This window comes from Cyprinodon variegatus, unplaced genomic scaffold (genome assembly GCF_000732505.1).
Source record: "Cyprinodon variegatus isolate N-32 unplaced genomic scaffold, C_variegatus-1.0 Scaffold106, whole genome shotgun sequence".
Lineage (NCBI taxonomy): Eukaryota > Metazoa > Chordata > Actinopteri > Cyprinodontiformes > Cyprinodontidae > Cyprinodon > Cyprinodon variegatus.
In genome coordinates, this window is record NW_015150559.1 from 448,114 (window position 1) to 468,663 (window position 20,550).

Below are 20,550 nucleotides of genomic sequence, written 5' to 3' on the forward strand. Positions count from 1 at the left end.
GTTGATCTTTAAAACTTTAATTTAATTAAATCTATATTCATTTAAAGTTATCATTTTTGAAAATAAAAAAAAACAATTGTATTTCTTTTCTTTTTTTCTTTTAAAACCCCATTAGATATAGAAAAACCTTAAAGCTCCAATAGAATGATATAGTTTAGCACTGTACAAATACCTCCACATGGATTACTGATCACTTGAAGAACTATTTAATTTGTTATACCTACTACTGCATCAAGGAAAACAAAAATCTGTGCTTGTGTATTGATCATTTGTACCAATAAGATTTCTTACTTTAGAATAAATAGGACACACTTTTTTTCTCTGAGTAAAAGCAGTTAAATCTATGAAAAAGTTGCAGTTTTTATAATGCAAAAAAAAAAAAAATCATGTTTCTTCCGACTTCAAATGATTGAAAATTAAACAAACAGCCAGATAAAGGTAATTAAAATGATAAATTATTTATTTACACCAAAAGGAAGTTCTTATTTCCTGTATCTGTGCACAATTTTTACCAGTTGGAGCCAAGGACTGTACTTATCAGTATAACACCAGAGAGCAATATTAATAGCCCTACTGCCAATGTTTAATGCAATTAAAATCAACTGGTAATCTCACTTTATGCCTTGATTTCCCTCTATATGCAGTCGAGCTTGGCAAAACATTAAGGAGAGAAAAAAAAGAAAACAAAATCTGTCAAGACTGAGGACAAGTGTTCACACTCCTACTACTCCGCAAGCACACATGGGGTAATATGAACAAAACACAGCTTGGTGCAAGATTTAGAGGGAAGGGTGTACATTGAGATGTTGGGAAAGCAAAGAGTAGCTGAAGAAATTTTTATTCTAAGTGGGTGATAAAAATGGAAGTGGCAAAGATCTGAAGACCATTACTCCAACTTCCACAGATCTGAATATATGTCATTAAAAAAAAACAATATGGTAGTTCTAAAGTAAATGTTTAAAATTGTTCACTGAAATTGCTGGAATTCAAGTGACTAAAATATTTAAAACACCTTGTTATTTATTTTCAAAAGGTCAGTTTCCTGAGCCCTAAGACCAGGGGTCGGCAACCCGCGGCTCCGGAGCCGCATGCGGCTCTTTAGCGTTCCTCTTGCGGCTCCCTAGAGCTTTTTCAAAAATTTCTGAAAATCGAGGGGTTTTTTTTCTTTTGTTTTAATATGGTGTGCAGGAGGTCAAACAAAAAAATAGTTATGTTTTCCAATGCTGTAAACATTTGTATAATAAATAAATGTAAACAATAATTTGCATAGAGATCAGTGGTCATAACTTGCAACCAGCGCTGCGCAGTGCCAGGCTGCTGGAGTGTCTCGGACCATGGATCCCAAAGGGGAAAAAAGTAAGATAGCTGATGAGAAAAGAGGATTCGAAGGATGGACCAAATAATTTTCTTTCATTATCAATGCGGAAGGATTGCCCACATTTTTGCTTGGTAATGAGAGGTTGGCAAAAAATAAAAATAAAAATTTGGAAAGGCATTTCCAGGGAAGGCAAGCTAAATATGCAGCCGACAACCAAGCTGGGATTGAGAGAAAAATGGTGATTGCAGAACTTCTGGATAAATTAGAGGAGATCAAATTTAGATTTAAGAAGTTTATTACATCTCCAAACTCCACTACTGCTGCTAGTTTTGTTGCAAGGACGGAAAACCGTCCACAGATCGAACAGGTAGCCCTCTGATGCAGGGATGGGAACTTTCTTCCATTTTTTCCCCAAATCCTAAAACTATAAATTACACCAAGGAACGCTGGGATGTGGGATTTAGGGGTTAGAGAGCTCTGCTGTGATGGGTGTCAGTTCCTGCTTGGTTCCTCATGACTCAATCAACTCCTCCCAACAGAAACACGTCCACCACAGAGAGATTCCTTGATCCTGTTTCTATAATTTCATCAATGCAACAAAACTTAAACCGCGCGGTGAAGGGCGGTTAAGCGGCACACGGTGACGCAGTGCACGATGGGAGCGTTCACTGCTTGTCCCTCACCTCATGCTGCTATGTGACATTTGCTCGAGGATAAAGATTTAATCATGAATGCTTATTATATATTTAAGCCCACATAGTCATTTTCTATAATGGGATAATACACTTAGAGCCCGTGTTTCCATACGAGGCATGTATAAGACTTTTACATTTTTGCGGCTCTAGACAGATTAATATTTTGTTTTTTTGGTCCAATATGGCTCTTTGAGCAGTTTGGGTTGTCGAACCCTGCCTTAGACCAAGTAAAGGATTTGTGAGGTCACCCACAACAGAAACATTTCAATGTTCTATCCAGCCATCACGTGCAGGACAAACATGGGGTGATGTTCTTTGATAAAATCATACTCTCCACTCTCCCACTGACTTCTTTGACCTGCTTACCTGATCTTATTGAGCTCAGTGCAGCTGCCTGTTTTTAAACTGCAGGATCTTAGCTCTAATCGCCTTGACTGCCACAACAGGTAAGAAAACAAAACACCTCTGCGAAGTCTTTCACTTCACACTCAAGCCACACGTTAAATCCTATCTAGAAAATACGATTTAAACATCAAAGTATATCATGGTTTTAAGAGGGCTTAGATGGTTGCTTGAGGAGTTGCAATCACAGCTGAACCTATCCAACATACCACATCAACAATTGGTAAGTTGCCAGTCAAGCTTTACCATTAGAGCAACCATCAGGTGTAATTTTCTTCTCTGACTATAGAAAGACAACTTTTCAATAGCTTTTTATTATAAATTAAACTGAAGTCATGTCATTAATGTCAGTATACTTTATTAGTCAAAATATACAACTTGAAATTAAGCCTATTCTTTCAGACATGAATGGGAAATACCTGTTTTTCTTCCATTGAAGGTTTTTATTTGTATGTTTAATATATTTATGCTGAGGGACACCAAAGTAAAATGTCTTGTTTCAAGCTGATTGTCATCATTTTATTAAGTATGCCTCAAAGAAGTTCCCCCAAAGTGCCTACTCAAACCTGAAAATGAATTTGTGAATGTTGCTAAACTGTGTTTGGGGTTCCCTATACGTCAACAGATTTAGAGCTAATCACCCAATAATAATTTCAAAACACCAGTGGAAACATAAAAACAGACACCAGCTCTAGGAAGACTGATTGAAATGCTAATCTGAATATTGACATTTAGAATTCTTGATGTTATATTTTAATAAGATGTATATGATTGGTGCACCATTTACATACATTTTTAATATATTGTCTGTTTTATCTGGAAAAACAACTGGAAAAAACAACTTCTGAGTCAAAGAAAACAATTTCAACTTATGTAGATGTACTTGTTTTTGCTTCAACCATAATAAATTCCATGTAAGCAAAAAAACGAAAAAAAATTTGTCACGGTTCAGAACTGAGGACCCAGAATTCGAAGCAGACAGATAAGTGTGATTCACCAAAGTGTTTTACGTACGTCGGATCTGCAACCCAGCAACAATGGCGTCAAATGCCAGAATCTCTAGAGGGAAAACTCAGGTTAGTGACCACGTGAATCTGATGGAGGACGTTTAAGCATGTGAGTCTCTAACCCAGTTTTAGAGTTCAGTCTGTACACAGAAGAAGGAGTAGAATCCAGTCAGATGGCTAACAGCATGCAGCGAACGCTGCCAAAAGAGTTACAGGAGCCGGAGCCTGAAGACTGCTGAACTGACTGACGCCGAGCAGATCCAAGCAGATGAAGGAAGGCAGGAGTTTCCAGAAGATGAAGCCCAAGCCGGTTTCTGAGAGTAACAGGAGTCCAGACCAGAGGATCAGAGGTCCAAAGAGGTACAGAGGGGAAATCCAAGTCAAAGTCAGGAGGCAGATCCAGCTCAGTCCACAGGCTGAAACCAGCATGAGTCCGAAGACCGATCAGACAAACAAATCCGAAAAAGGGAGGTTCAAATGTCCATGGGCAGAACTGGGGAGGATCAGTTAATCAGAAAAACAACAGGTACGCTAGAGAACTCTCACCAAAGCCTTGAATTATATGGCACTCATGACTGGGAGCAAGCAGCTTAAATAGAGGCAGGAGAAGGTGAATAAGATGAACAGTGATTAGAAACGAGGTGGAGGAAGGCAAGTGGATTGAATTTGGGAAGCCATTAAGCATGATCAAAAATCATCAAAAACACAAAGAAGTTGTAAACCTCCTCCAATGTGAAGAGTGTCAAAGAAAACCATCAGTGACATTGATGCCTACTGTCTAAAATTAATATCTTGCTAACTAACACAACCGTAATGTTATACTATACACATCGCATTTGTCAACCTCATTGGTTTCAAAAGTTGCTCTCATTCTGGTCTGCAACACAGCTAGTCATTGAACTGTTGGGGCCTGCAACCTTTTGTCTAGCTGATGGCTCAGTTCATGCTGCTATGCCAGCTGACTTATGTGGGTTACTGAACAATGGTGGAAACACACAACAATAGGCCCGTAAGTTATCTGGGTGGGCCCCATATGAAGTACAACATATGATAAAGGTTCACGATATGGCGACAGTTCCATAAATTGGCCAAGAAGATACAAATATGCAATTCTCAGTAGTATATGATCACATGCCACACACGGAAAAATAGTGACTGCGCACCTTGATTGGAACCATTGTTGACAGCGCACCACCACATGCTACAGACATCCCAAGTTCCAAAAACTAATTTCAGGGAGATGCTTATCTACAACAGTGTGACTACAGACCAAAGTGGAGAGATTTTACCCAAGGGTGATAGTGCCTACCATAGATTGTTGTGATCAAGCTTCAGTTCTGATTTGGTTGTTTGTTCAGGTCTGTAGTATGACACGTAAAGCGATCTACAGTGGTTGTAATGGGTTTCAAAAATAAGAAAAAAGAAAGAAAGGGGGGAGTAAATGAAGTATAGAGATGACACATCATATGTTCTTAGGAAGGCTGCCTGCGTATGTTCAGGGTTTGCCTCAGTAGAAGGTAGAAAGTAGAATTGGCAAATACAGACACTGTGTGCAGGTTTTCCCTATATAACAGACAGTTTGATGGTCATATGTAGAAATAGTTATAAAGTGTTTCCAGTCATATATTGAGATTGACATAATGCTTTCTCACCCCCTGCATGCATCTATCACAATAGACTTTTAAATGCAGACACAGATAAAAGCACTGATATATATTTTAATCTTCATACAATCTGTTTTTTTTTTGTTATTTCAACATTTCAGTGCATTTTTTAAATAGATAATGATAAAAGTCTAGTCACCACCTTTTATTTCCTACTGGAATAGACTAAATAGAGGACTAATGAGAGAGAACTCGTTGAAATAAAATATATTGACATGATCTGGCAAAGGGTTCGTTTGATTTGGATCACAGGAAGTTTTTCATCACCGGTCAGGATCTGGACGAAACAAAATTCTAAAAAATTAGACAAAGCATTTTTACAAAGCATTATACTTGGGGGATAATGCTGTTTATTTATATACAGTTAATTATTAGCAAACAAAAAAGAGGGTTAGGCTGGTACCACACCATTACGGCTTACTTTCACCCCGAGACAAACTCTGAGAAAAAACAAGCAAAAACAAAACAAAACAAAAAAACTAGTGGATTTAAACATCTGTAGTTTAAAATTTCTAAAAAGAGCATTCATTCAGGTTACGATTATGTGAAATTAAATTTAATTCAATTCAATTAATTTTAATAACTCCAATTCACAAAACATATCATCTTATGTCTCTCTACACAGGAAACAGTGGGATTGGTTAACAGTTTCTATCAAGATTAGTTGATTTTATCCAGTCCTTGACTGGCAGAACATGTTCCTCCTGAATGAGCTTGCAATGGCGATTTTGTTGTATTTTTAAAAATCAAAACTATTTGTGAATGAAAACTAACAAAACAGACAAGGAGAATACTAACAGACAGAATTAGCAATTGGATTCAGTGGACTTTTTAATGGATTTACAATTGTGCTCAGAGGTGGGTAGAGTGCCAAAAAATTGTAATTAAGTAAGAGTAGCACTACTTTATAATATTTAAGTATGGAAAAGTAATAAAATATCAATTAAACAAATTACTTAAGTAAGAGTAAAAAGGTATGTGGTAAGAACTTAAGTACTCAGTAACAGATCTACTTACTGTATTCCCCATGATCATAACTTATTTAATATTTCATAAAATGATGTAAAACTGAAAAAAAAACATTAATTGATATATCCATCTCTCGGTGGGAAACTTCGCTGTCCGTCTCACCATCAGCGTAAACAACTGCTCTCTCTGGTGAACCTATCTGCGGCATCTGTTTTCATCAACCTCTCTTTTTCAATCATATTTCTCTCTACCAGTGCGCTGTCTCTGTCCTCAGCGCAATCAACTGCGCTCAAACAAACCAATCACCAGCATGACCAACCTTACTGTCCCATTTTAACAATGTGCATTTTTAACTACGCTCTTACTCTAACCATCAGAACGATCAACTGAGCTGTCTCTGTCTCTATCAGCATGATCAACTGCTTTGTCCCTATCTAACCATCAGTATGATCAACCACAGCTGTGCTGTCAGTCCAACGCAACATCTACATAATCAGTTCAGCCTCCATCATCATTCGTCAGTCAGTCTTATCACACCTGTCAAACATTCATCTATACTATCCCTAACCTTTAATTCTTTACCACATGCCCTAACCACTCCCTCCTTTCTCTCCACTAATTTCTATCCCTTCCCTCCCTGGCTTGGGGTGCAGTCTCCTACATTAGCTCAGCTCCAGGGTCATTTTTTGTGGGGGAAAACTACTCGAATCTTTTCCTAGGTTAATCATCAAAGTGAATTCAGCATCCAAGCGATTCACAGCATTAAAGTCTTCTGCCATGGCCCCAGTGCCATATAACTAATTTACTTCATGTATATATCTGTAAATGTGCCTTAATGTCATTGAACCCTAGTCTGCCTTGGTAGATGGCCGTTCACACTATGCTTGGTTCTGCTGCAGGTTTCTTCCTGTTAAAAGGGATTTTTCCTCCCCTCTGTTGCTACAAGCATGCTATCTGCTGGTTTTCCTTAAAAAACATTTAACCAATGTTTCTTTATAATATAGTTGAATGGTCTCTGTGGAGTGCCTTGAGATGAAATGTTGTGGATTGGTACTATATAAATAAACTGAATTGAATCAAATTTGACTTCAGTGCAGCTTTTCTCCATGTGAGTCTCCCCAGTTTGAAATAACATCTAACCCATAAGCCTTGAGTACAAAAACAAGAAAGGGTGTCTCTCATCTGTGCATGTTAGTTTAAAACAAACTTGTTTTCATTAAGTTAAGTTACTCACAATGGATGGAGTAGCCAGAAATTTTACTCAAGTGAGAGTAGTGATATTTTATCATAACTTCACTCAAGTAAAAGTAAAAAGTACAATGCTGTAAAACTCCTCCTAAAAATACATATATATATTTTTATATCAAAAAATCTTCACTTTATGTTGTTTGACCGTGTTGTTGTTGCAGGCTGTAACAGCAAAGGAAACGACAGCAAAACAAGATCACATGCTGACAGGTTCAACAACATGGTCAAACACCATAAAGTGAAGAATTATGCAATGCATGTTATCCCTCATGTAGACACAATACATATGCTCACAGCATATAGACACAAAATATGCATCTGACATATAGACTCTAAACCACTACATATACAGCTTCCATTACATAAGCACAATACATGCACACCTTACATAGACACATGGACATACCAGAAGACACATAAACATAACAGAAGACACATAAACATATTTTTGGCACTAACCCCATAGTCTTTATCCATGCTGGGTCAGATCTTGATGTTTGAAAAAGGAAGCAGGCAGTCAAGGCAGCAGAATAAAGCATTAGCCTCGCTCCAATGCAGTTAGCCAAGCCTTGTAGCTAAACCAGATCCTGAGAAATCAAAGAGTGTACCATCTCCATCTGTCTTTTGGACTGCTGATTTATTTTGATGTTTGGCTGATCAGGTCCAAATGCTTTTACCTCCAGCTTCTCTTGGTAAGTTTGCCTCGCTCCCATGACTTGGCCTGTCAATCACCCTCACAACAACTGTGATTACAGTTGCTGTCACCTCAGAGCGTAGCTTTGGTGTGCCAAGAGCCCTTCTATACTTATGTATTTCATAGGAGCCACTGTTCATGTACAACTTTTAGAGTCTATGGGCAAACATATTTATGTGCCCTAAGGCAGAAATACGTAACCAATCCGACAAAAAATGAAATTACAGTTTAGTCGTCATTAATGATTAAATATGTATCTTGCACATCTAAAAAATATCAAAATATTTTGAAATATTTTTATTTTATGATTTCATTTTAATTAGATTTTTTTTATGTCTTAATCAAGGTCATTGGGCTGATTGGGCGGCGCACTAGTGCCCTCTATTGGCCAGCCACCACTGCTACCCACCACTGTTTTTGCGGCATATACCCTGCTCTGGAAAAGTTCTGATATTCTAAAGTTATTATTAGTTTATGCCTTTGAAAACAAAATTTCTTTGGAGGTTTTACTGAAATTTCCAAAAGCTAAACTGACAGTAACAAGTGGACTGGGATCTGTACCTAAATTTTACCATAACACAGTTAAAGTAGATTTGGTTATGAGACCTCAACAAATAATAGGTTGCCTATCAGAGCACGGCAGACAATGGCAGACCTTTCAAGTTGTGTGTCATTACTATTAAATAACTTATTCTAATAACCTATATGCTAAAATATCTAATAGCTGCTGCCCTAAACAACATCTTTTTTTCCATAGAATACTGTAGACTCAGAATCTGCTTTATATCTACAAATTTACCCAAGATAGAAAAAAACTTTAGTTCTAAACATGCAATGATAAGTGACTTAACACAATTGCAATCAGCCTTGTTAGTTTATCATATCTTATTTCATAAGCTAAGATAGCACCACTTCACTGAACTGTCCCACAAAGAGACACAAATGTTACAAACTTTTTCCAACAAATTCCCAGAGATTATATTTCATTTAAGATACTTCAACTCAGAGAGGTTTATTTTCTTCTGTATTGACCCAAAGAACCCTTCATACGTGGGAGTTGAGAAACCCAGTTACACACACCCTGCTCAGCAAGAGTGTAAAATCTTAACAGCTGGTCTAAAAGAAACCATTGATCTTTTTTGGGGGAGCAACCTGAGCATTGTCGAGTAGGGGATTCCTGTGTTTTGCCTTACATAAACAGTCTGTTGTCATCCCTGTGTCAGGACTCAAATTTGTAGCCTTTTTCACCTCTAGTTCAGATAAATAATGCACAATGCCTTGTCTCACTTCAAAGAAATAAATCCCCTGAGGTACACTGATAACTTTCATCTAATTTTACTGAAGAGATCAGCTCCGAGACAAATCCGTTTCACAGATAATAGGGCAGAGCTACAGCGAACAGTGCACTCAGTACATTGAAGAAACATCTCATAATAAGAGACAAATTACATAAAAAACTAAGATCTACATAATTTTGTCATGAAGCACATTAAAACATGAACAGAGATTTTGCGATTACAAAAATTTGTCATACATGACTTGCATGAATAGGCCGTATAATTAGCTCATGTGGGCAGTGTGAGGCAATCTGCTGTAAAATAACTTCTATTCTCCCTGTGGGGGGATCACTGACCGTCTGTCCAGTCTGCTGCTGTAGCCTTATTATCCATTCATTGAGCCATTGTACCTTAGAGGCTGATAAAGGGCTTTCACCAAGTTCCTCATTCTTTTTTGTAACCACATTAAGAGGAACTTTCAACCAGCCCAAAAATGTTTAATAACATAAACTGACATAAACCTTTCTCATTAAAAACTTTTGATTATTTGCATGCTTTTTAAAAAAATTAAAAATCATGAATTACACCTAGCAAACTGTTGTATTACTTCCTATGATGTGTCAGGGAGAGAAACCTCTTTTCTCCGACCATATATTACCTTAAGAGCCATCTGTACAGTAGATGATGTAATATCCTCTGAAGGACAGGGCAACCTTTACTGTAACGTAAATTTGTTCTGAATGCACATTTAAATGTTTTCTACAAACTGCCACAAGTCACTTTTGTAAAGTTTGGGAAATCTGCTTGGGTAGGTCAGAGCGTGTTTTTTAAAAATAAGTTCTTATTTGTTTATTATCGATTTAACAAACTGCAAAGGCTTTTACCAGACAAAATGGCAAAACAAACTATACTGCCAAGGGCTCCCAAAGAATTAGGGTTTGCATCCTGATTTAAATGTAAAAAAATAAAAAACGCAGAGCAAAAACACAGAGAGTAATACTCTGTGTCACTTCTAACCTTTTCTGGAACCATCAAGATGGTTTGTAGCCAAAATAGTAGGCCTTCTTAAATTGTAGAAGTCAAGATTCTGTCCTGAAGGTGTTAAAACAAAGTAAAGATTTGAGTAAGAGAAGAACATCAACTTCATAGTTTTTAACAAATGTAGCTAAATATATATATATATATATATATATATATATATATATATATATATATATATATATATATATATATATATTTATGAAAAGGTCAGAAATTATATATATGTTTTTTCATTACAGAAATGTAAACTTGTTTTGAAATCGGAAATATATTGTATAACATTTAGATTCATTGAAAAATATATGTATAAACGTAAATCCCAAATGATAAGATAGCTGTTAGTTTATCATTAACTGTAATTAATGTGAAGCACAGCTCAGTATGATACTGCACGGTGTATGTGGTCTGATCAGAACCTTTTGGCTGTCTCCTCTCTCTGTCACACACAAACTTGACTCTCTCTCCTCACTTTTCTGCCTCTCTGTATTTCTGCTTCCTATAATTCTGCCTTTAAACCAATATCTAGACAACCACAGGCTTTAAGCATGATTTTACTGGGTCATATATGCTTTTATGGTGATACACATTGCTTAGCATTATCCACTCATGCTTTAATGTGGGTAAACTAAGGTCTATCACTGCAAATATGCATGGAGCTGGCAGCAGAGAAAAGAGGTTAAAATATTTTAACCAACTTTTAAGATTACAGGAAGATGTTGTCTTATTACAAGAGACTCATAAATCAGCTGCAACTGTAAATGATCTTAAATTACACGAGTTCCTTCATGTGTTCTTTGATTGCTATAAGACCAAGCAAAGAGAAGTAGCTATCTTAATAAAAAAAAAAAAATCACAGTATTAGACACACGCACAGACCTAGAGGGTATATTTATAATATTAAAGTTATCTATAGATAACCAAAGCTTTTGTATTTGATGACCCCTCATTCTTTAACTCTTTCTTCACAGCTCTGTTGGAACATTCAGATACTTCACTTATTATTGGGGACGACTTCAACTTTTACCTAAAAGAAATAGACAAGCTTAACACAACAGATTGAAACGCAGTTGGCAGTCAATGCATATAGTATAAGCAGTACATGAGGGATTTTGGACTTTGTGGTACATGGCGCTCTCTCTTTATCCTAAGAGCAAAGAATATACTTTTTTCTCTCAGGTTCATAATAAAGGCTGGAGGTGCTTGTGGGCAGGTGCTTCTTCGGGGCTGTCTCTCCTCCTCCCTTGGTGGGGGTCTGATTTCCGGGGCTGGCCCCTCCTTGGTGCCTTCGCTCTTGGGGTCCCTTTGGGAGCCTGGGGATTTGGGTCTCCCGGCGCTGGAATCAGTGCTCTGGGGAGTGTGCCTCTTCAGCTCTCCAAAACCACTATTGAGCATTTTTTTTTTTTTTTTATATAGATAAACTTTACATGCACAAGTGCACCCTCACAAACAATTACAGGTGCTTGGCTCCAGGTACTCAGAGATTCACTTCCATACAGAAACCCCACATTCATATCTTCAGGTAACACAGAGTATAATATTACTTTAGCGATAGTTTCAAGGTGTTGCTTTATTGTATATCTCGTACCATGTCTTTCGGATGTGCTGTTCTTTTTTCATCTCGTTACAGGTGATGAAGCAGACTGAAAATGTTTTGTCATTATCTCCTCTCTATCTCTTCTTTCTTTCATCCTTTCTCTTTTTTTTCTTTTTTTACTTTTTCTTCTTCTGTTTTTCTGCTCTATTAACATTGCAGTGTCCATATAAACTGTAAAACTCCCTGCATAATTATAATAAAGCAATTTGTATGCATGAAACAAGTGGAGCAATATGGCAATTGCCATACTGCTACACTTGTGAAAGTAAAATCTGTTGGGCTCTTTTTGGCATCAAGACAATTATTCTTATTGCCACATTGCCAGACAGGACACTGTAAAAAAAAAAAAAATAATAAAAAAAAAAAAATATATATATATATATATATATATATATATATATTTCTAAATCCTTTTTGCAGTGTAAGACACCAGCCTCCACATCCAGCATGTTCAACTTCAAGATGGTGCTGAAACAATCTGTTTACATAATCAAAGAATTTCTCACTAACTGTTTGAAACGTCTCATGGAAGCTCATCTGCATGCTCGTTGTGCTGGTGGGTGCTGCCATCCCTATGTCTTCCCTTCTTGTGTACAGTACTAGTGATCTGGGGTGCCTCTGGATAAAGGGACTCACATTGCCTCCTTTTCCATACTGGGTCCTGTGGGGTTGGTCTGGAGCCAACCACACCTGCTATTAAGCGTACTGCCCTCGTGAAGAAGCTTTAAGAGCATGCTCATGCATTTGTTTTTGGGTAAACACGGTAACATACTAATACTAAATATGAAGCAGCGGCTACAGATACATATACCACTCTGATTAACATTGTGTAATCAACGTAGGTTCTGACTCCGATAGACATGGAAACGATAACCGCTGCTCTTGAAGCATTTTATTTTTAAGTTAACTTTTGTTGTCTGTTGCCTTATTTACGTATGCTGTTATGTTCGCTGCTTTCTGTTCCTCTCATCTCATATAGGTATGGAAACAGACTTCTTGGAGTTACTCTATATATTCTGTGTGGTCTATTTTTGCTTTTTGATTTATTTTCTCTCTTTTTTCCTGTTTCTGTCTCTACTTTATCTCCATCCCTCTATAGCCTTTATTCTTATCCCCCTTTTCTTTCTCACCTCCCTTACCGTGTCCGTTGTGTACAATCTTACTCTCCAAATAATGTTCAATAAAGTTTAATGGTCTTCTTGTGAAAGCAAAGCTGTTGAACTATCAGCTAGCTGTAGGACATCAATTCTCAGAGCTATATTAGCTCAACAGAACAAACTGGAAAAAAATTTAAATGAATAGATTTCCAGTCTTTTTTGGGTAATGTTAGGATTTATAGCTTAAAGATAAAAATTCAAAACATAAAATATCTGCCTCAAAAACACTTTCTTTTAGGAGATAATTTTAAAGGTACATTTTAAAGAGCAGAAGTATGTTTATTTCTCCACACTTAATACTTGCCTCAACCCACTTTTTAATAATTCATAGCAAAAGAAATCATGGTATGGAGACAATCAGCCTATGACATTAATAATGACTAATGAAAGGCCAGGCTGATTTGCTTTTAGTTCATCTGCATTGTTTGTATAGTGTTCCTTATCTACCTCTCAACAATACCAAAGAAGTTGGCCAAAACATATTTCCATGTAGATGGTGGCATGAACTGTGAACTTGATCCCAACTGTGAAACCAAGTCAATCAGCACAAGCATATCATAAGGCAGCCAAACTCTTCACTGATTGTGAAAACTCCATACTGAACTTCCATAGATATTTGCTCAGTTTTTCTCGGGTGTCCCTTCAGACTCTGGGACCTTAATTGCCAAATGCATATTTTGATTATTTTTGATGATTTGAACTACAGAATAATAGTTAATATCTTTATATATATATATATATATATATATATATATATATATATATATATATATATATATATATACACACTGTATATATATCAAATCAGACAGACTCACAATAGCTTTGCAGACAATTTTTAGGTGGTGTCCTATGAAAATAAATAAATCACTGAATCAACTTGCTCTTGTTAAAGGATAACCGGGACAATATTGACAGTTATGAAAATCCTCATTGGTCATTGTACGGTACATTGCCTGAAACCAAAGACTGAAATTAATTATTACAGCTGATAAGCAGATGAAAGTAATAAAGACAAATCCCCAAAACACTGCAACACAAATGAATACCTTTAAAATTTATCTTTGCAAGCCTCCAAATATTCAGAATTCTTTCACATGGAACTGAATAGAGGGCCTATTGACTGACAGTTTGTGAGAGTCTCAATGGAGCAAGAGGGTGGTGAACCAACAAACTGCACAGTTGCATTCATGAATAGAATAAATTAGTCAATGGTTTCCTGAATGGTAGAAAAACAAAACACAAGAGAAGCTGCAAACTGAGCTTTTTTCCACAACAAGGTAACAAGATACAACTTTCATAATGCACACTGCTAGTAGTGAGAAAAACTCAAACTACTTTTAACAAAAGTAAAGAAAACTAAAGTTCATAATTTCTGTATGATAAGAAACACTGTAGCTTAAAAGCAATGGATTTTTCATGAAGTTAAAGGGCCTCTGCAGTAAGAACATAGGTGTTACAGAATACATTTTCACAATGATAAAGCTGCTTAAGTGCTTTACTTTTAAACTATGCATTATTTACGCCTTATTAAACACTTTGTTGGTCTCCTCACAGTAAATACTTCTGCATTCAATGACCCGCGTTTAAACTTTTAAAACTATTCGTTTTTTAGGCATCTGGATAAGAGCCCAGCAGGTTTCTAAGTACCAATATTTACGCTTATAAAACCGCAATCACTTTGCCATTGTTTAAAGAGAACTTTTTGGAAAAGTAAAATACAAATAAAGTAAAGACATAAATTTTTATATACATGTGGATCAAAAGTGATGTTCAGGAGACAAGATAAAAACATAACGGTTTTGTGAGGTTTAAGACAAACTGTTTTTTTCTTGATTCCATATCCAAAAAAGGAAATGACAAAGTAAAAAGGTTAGAAATGCAAGAAAGGTTTTAGCCTATCTTAGAGTGGATTTTTACCTTAGCAGGGACTTTCAAAAGGCAGTCAACATACCCAAATCTGGCTTGTGTAGTAGAAGTTTAGTTTGGTAGCTAATTTAGTAGAAGAGGAAAAAGAAGAAAAAAAAAACAACAAAAAAAAGAGAAAAACTTTGGCCTTATGGCACATGGAAGTTCAATTTAATTTTTTTTTCTTCAACATATTGATTTTAGATAGCCAGAATGTTGTTTTTTTCATTATTAACAGCATCTACACCACAGTGTATTTTCAGTGCAAATGAATGCTTAAACGTCCTGTAGCTACATAGAGCTTTATCAAATTAAATATATTTCAAAATATATATATATTTTTTCCCCACCATCGAGTTGTTGTAAGTGTTTATAGCTGTAGGCAGGAAGGATCTTATGTATCAGTCTGTCTTGCAACAGATCTGGAGAAAGCCTTTGCCAGAAGACATTTTGTTGTTGTTTAAAAATATTCTTATCAAGTCTTGGTCTTCACCAAGAACCCTAAAGAACTCTAAACTACATTGACTCACGTATAAAAAATGTTAAGTTATCTTATAGCTACAGATGCCTAACATTTGTGCCACTGATCCCTCTGACCACCAATAACAGAAGAGGCAGGGGAAGTGTGTTGGGGGTGAATTATTCTTGCTATAACACCTGATTTTTATTGCTTAAACAACTAAAAAAACAGTAAACACCCATATTTCTTAATTCCATACTGAGAACATCTTATATTTTTTTATATCTGAGCTGAAAATGTCCCCAGATTTTGTCTGGTTAAATTACTAATATGTGAAACACAAAGCTAGCACTGAAGCCTAAAGAAATTTTCTTTCCACAATTTATTTTTTATTAGTTTTTCTGTTTGGCAAAACTGAAGCTGGAAATATTTCTAAAACATTCTGCGTAGCATATAATTTGCAGAATATTATTCTGTGAACATAAGGCGAGCTCCCTAGCTGGGCTGAGAAGCTCCCATCTTATTCTATGCATTAGTCAGACCAATATGGACCATCCATTTTATTTCCTTCTTGCTGCAGAAAACAGATTAATATTAATTATAAGGGCCAAATATGTGAAGTTCCCTTGCTCCTACCTGTGCAGAGGAGTATTAGCTGTCTGATAAACAACTTCTCGCTATCTGATAAATAATCCAAGAGAAACGCAGCATCCCGACAGAGCTATGAAACTTTTATGCTCGGTTCTGCAAAGGCTCATCCTCTTGCTGAATAGCAGACACAGATGGTAGAATCCCAATATTTCTCCTTTTCTTCTAACCCCCCAACCATTTCTGGTTCTTCAAATATACCCAAATAGTATCTTCTACTCTGGATAGTTTAAAGTGCAGAATTTGTATGCCTTGTATTCCTCCCCTGCACACCAGACTGTTTCTGTACACCCACACAATACAACCAGCCAGTTAATGAAGATGCCATTTCTAAAATTGTCATTTGAGCAGGGGAAGCAGAGCTAATGGCTGCCCAAAGAAAAACAAAATCTATTGATAGCAAAAGCCAGTGTTACTTATAAGAACGTTTCAGTGGCAGCTTGCGTGACCATCTGGTTGAAATAAATCATGTCAGGGATCAATCTTCATGCTGACTAACTTTCCATGAACATAATGTAACAGTATTTGTATCTCCACTGCAGTAGTCATCAGTAGCCAGCATCATTATGTGACTAAAGCCTCCCCATTATTGAACAACACATTAGGTTTGCCCAGAATAACTTTTATTATACAGTTAACATTTTGTGAAGATACAGTGCATTATAGATTTTTAGCCTCTGCCTGGAATAGCTTATGTTTTTCTATTCATGCTGATGAAATCTGTAATTGCATCTCAGTGTAATACAATGTGTAAGTGTTAATGGTTGGGGGTTATTAAAACAAAATATTCTAAAAAAAAAAAAAAAGATTAACTTTTAAAATAATATACATACATTAAAAGGTGGTATTTTTTTTATTTAAAATTTATTCAAGTTTTTTTACAGCAATATGTAAATCAAAGCCGTTGCAAACCAAAAGCATTGATTTAATGCAATATATTGATGACTTATCATCTTTGACTCCACTGAATATTTTTAACCAGTATGAATATCTTTGAAAACATGTCCAAGCTGTCAAGTTGCAAAATGCAACGTGACAGACTAATGTGTGATTACATTAAAGAGAGTATAAGTATACATTGTTGTGGTTTCTCATGGCCTCTGCTGCTATTTCATTTGTTTTTCCTTTATTGGGTAAAACCAAATTTTGGTTGGCGGGAAATCTGTGTTGTTTTGTCCAATCAGGGTTCTGCTCAGCATCTTTCTTTGCTCCAAATAATTTCGATCATAATATTTCTCAAATTATTGCCATAATTCAATAAACACATATGAATATGAATACAATTTGGCTTATTGGGTTAAAAATATTATATTTCATTTAATTTCAAAGCAGCAGCTGACCAACCTAGGGAGGTGTGCACAGGAACAGTTGGAAGTGGGGCAGCTAAATACTGTATAAACTGAAATTAGCTGTAAAAACTGCTGCCTCAGAATGGGCAAGTTGTAAAAAACAGCTGATTAGTTGGTGACATGGCAGGAGTTGAGGTGGAGGTTTACTTTAATAAAAATCATGAGGGTCATGATGAGGGACAGAGAGGAGAAGAACTCTAATTTTTGTCACAGTTAAAGGTCAGGTCAAAGTATATTTAACCTGCCACAACAGATACCAGAAGGAATCATTTTGAGTTTTTAAGATTTAAAAGACAATATGAAATGATCTAGTCCTTATATTCTGTCCAAAATAAAAGGGCTTAAACCAAAAGTATTATAAGGTTCTTCAGATCACTGCTTTGTATCTCATTGCTACAGCCAGTTTTTTTTTTCAAATCTTTCTCTAAAGTTTAATAGTGAAGACTACACTAATATGTCACAATCTCAGAGGGAAACAAAACAATTTGTTGTAAAATGCATTATCATTTTTAACAGTTAGGATGGAAATAGTTCCTTCATACAATGAATAAAGGGCTGAAAAAGCCTTTGCTTCTATTTTTTTTTTTTTATCATAGTTTGGACTGCTGTCTTATGAAAAGTTAACTATTTTGGGCTGGGCTAAAGTGTTTAAAGACCCTAAAACAACCCTCAATGATCCTGGAGAGCAGTTAAAATATGTTAAAAAAAAATAACCTGCACACCACGTAAACAATTATTACTTGATATAAACTGGTCCACGAAATAACAAAAGATTACATTTACACATACAATCCAGCAGGTAAACTAGTAAACAAGATCAGACCATCAGAAGCATGACAACATACTATATACACTTTCAATGTGATTTGTGGTACCATTTTAACCTAGGTGTGGGCATTTATAAAGTAGTGTTAAAGCCTAGTCTTTAATGGCTATCATCTTATATTTTTTTTAGATATGTCTTTGCTTCCAATCTTCTGGATCAAATAATAAAATCATAAGCAGCAGCTTTTATAGCATCTCTGAATAATAAGAAAGCGATTCAGCCATTTTTTTTAGATGTTTTGGACCAGGGCATATCTATAATTGGCAGGACAGTTTTCTCACCCCTGTTTAATTAGCATGAGCTTGTGTAGTTTTCTAAGCTGAAAAGCACAAACAGCAACCCAACAAATAATCAAAGTTGAAAATAAGTTACATTATAAAATTAGAGACATTTTTTTGTTAACATTAAGTATAGGTACGGATTGTACTTTGACCACTGAACGCATGGACCCCGAGAATGAAAGCAGCTTGATGTGGCATGGGTTTGTAAAACATGCTAGCATCATCTACACCACTTACATGTTATCAGAACACAATTTATGAAATCTTTCTCCTTACTAAAAAAAGAAGATTGTTTTATATCAGATTATATTATATTATATCAGATGCCCGACATCCCAGAATCTCCTAAAATGCTGGCATATGCTGAAATTTCTATGTATGTTTTTCAAGTTTGGGTACATACCTGTCGTATTTAGAACAGATCCAGAACTTATGTCATACGACAGCCTAACTTATGCATAACGCACAGCAGCGTAGTGCCCATGAAATGATGCACAAGCCATTGACCTGAGTAGCAATGAGCCCGGAGGCCCCCATCCTGCATAAAAAGATGTCTTTGATCGCGGTATTCACCTGTCTGCTGTTCACCACCCATCCCAGAAAAAAGAAAGAAAGAAGGTTTGCAGTCGCAGCAGATTCAGCGTCATGTCTGCTAGGAAGTTGGTTGGCCTTGGGCGTGAATGCAGGGGGGATCCATCACACTCTCCTTCACGCTCACCCTATGATGGGGATAAAGTCTGGAGGAGAATTGACAGTTCCCTCCTGTGAACCCCCTTACATACCAGAAACACTTATCCAAAACTCATAGGTTTTGGATATCCTTGCATCACAATTTGTGAGTCTGAAATGCAGGCTATTCTCATCATATCTGTTTCTATATGTTTATTTTCTCTGTGTCTTTATGCAATGACTAAATTGTTTTTTTTCTATTTTTTTTATTTGTTTTTTTTTTCCAAATAATTTTGTAATTACAAAACATTTTTTTTTTCCAAATAATTTTGTAATTACAAAACACTAATGACTGATATATTCTTGTTTCAGTAATGTCAGTTTAAACTAAAAAAAAATTATTCATCCATCTATTGACTATCATCTCTAGATATTTTAACAGTATTGCTTTTTTTTTTGTTAGCTGGGAATGACATTAATTTCATATTCTTTTTTTTGTTTTTTTGTTTTTGAGTTTACAGTACAAAATACCAGGGGGAAAAAACCCAAAACAAACAAACAAAAAAAACTAATAAATAAAGATAAAACCAGAACTTTGTTATGATACATAACCAAAATGAGCCAATTGTCTTGCCAGTATCACAAAGTGGTCATACTTTCACTGCGATTCATCTCCAAAGAGAATCCACAGAGCTGGAATAATAATAGCAGAGGATAAGTCACAAAGAAAGTACACTCAGCTATAAGAAACAGATGCTTTAAACAGTATATGACGTTTTTGAACCCTTCTAAACAAGCAACACATTTTCACAGTGGAACCAAACGTCAAATGATAATGTAACTGTGCTGCTGTACAACATGATGTCAATCAATAGCTGTCCCCCTGCTTAACTTATAAAGGATTTTCAAATGGGAGCCGGCTGCTGAAGCATACCCAGAAACACCTCTGATTACATAACAAACAGCGGTTATCTTCAGGGACCCTCTGGATCCATGAAAATAACAGTCAGCCTGCTTTTGCAAAATTGTGGTTTCGATTCAAGCTTTCTCCCCAGCTACATGTCAATGTGCCCCTGGGCAAAGCATTTAAACCGAAGTTTCCTGTGATTTGTGTATCAGTAAGTAAATGTGTGACTTAAATGCAGCTGGTTGAATCTGAGTCTACTTTAATGGACTTTAAATGTTCAGCATTACTATAAATAATAATAATTCTTAATTTCTGTAAATAGGTCTTAAGTGTGACAATCATTAGTTTGGTTAAACATATAACTACCAAAAAGAATGTGAAAAATGGTGTGTCTGATGAGTGAGTGAGTGAGTGAGTGAGTGAACGAGTGAGTGAG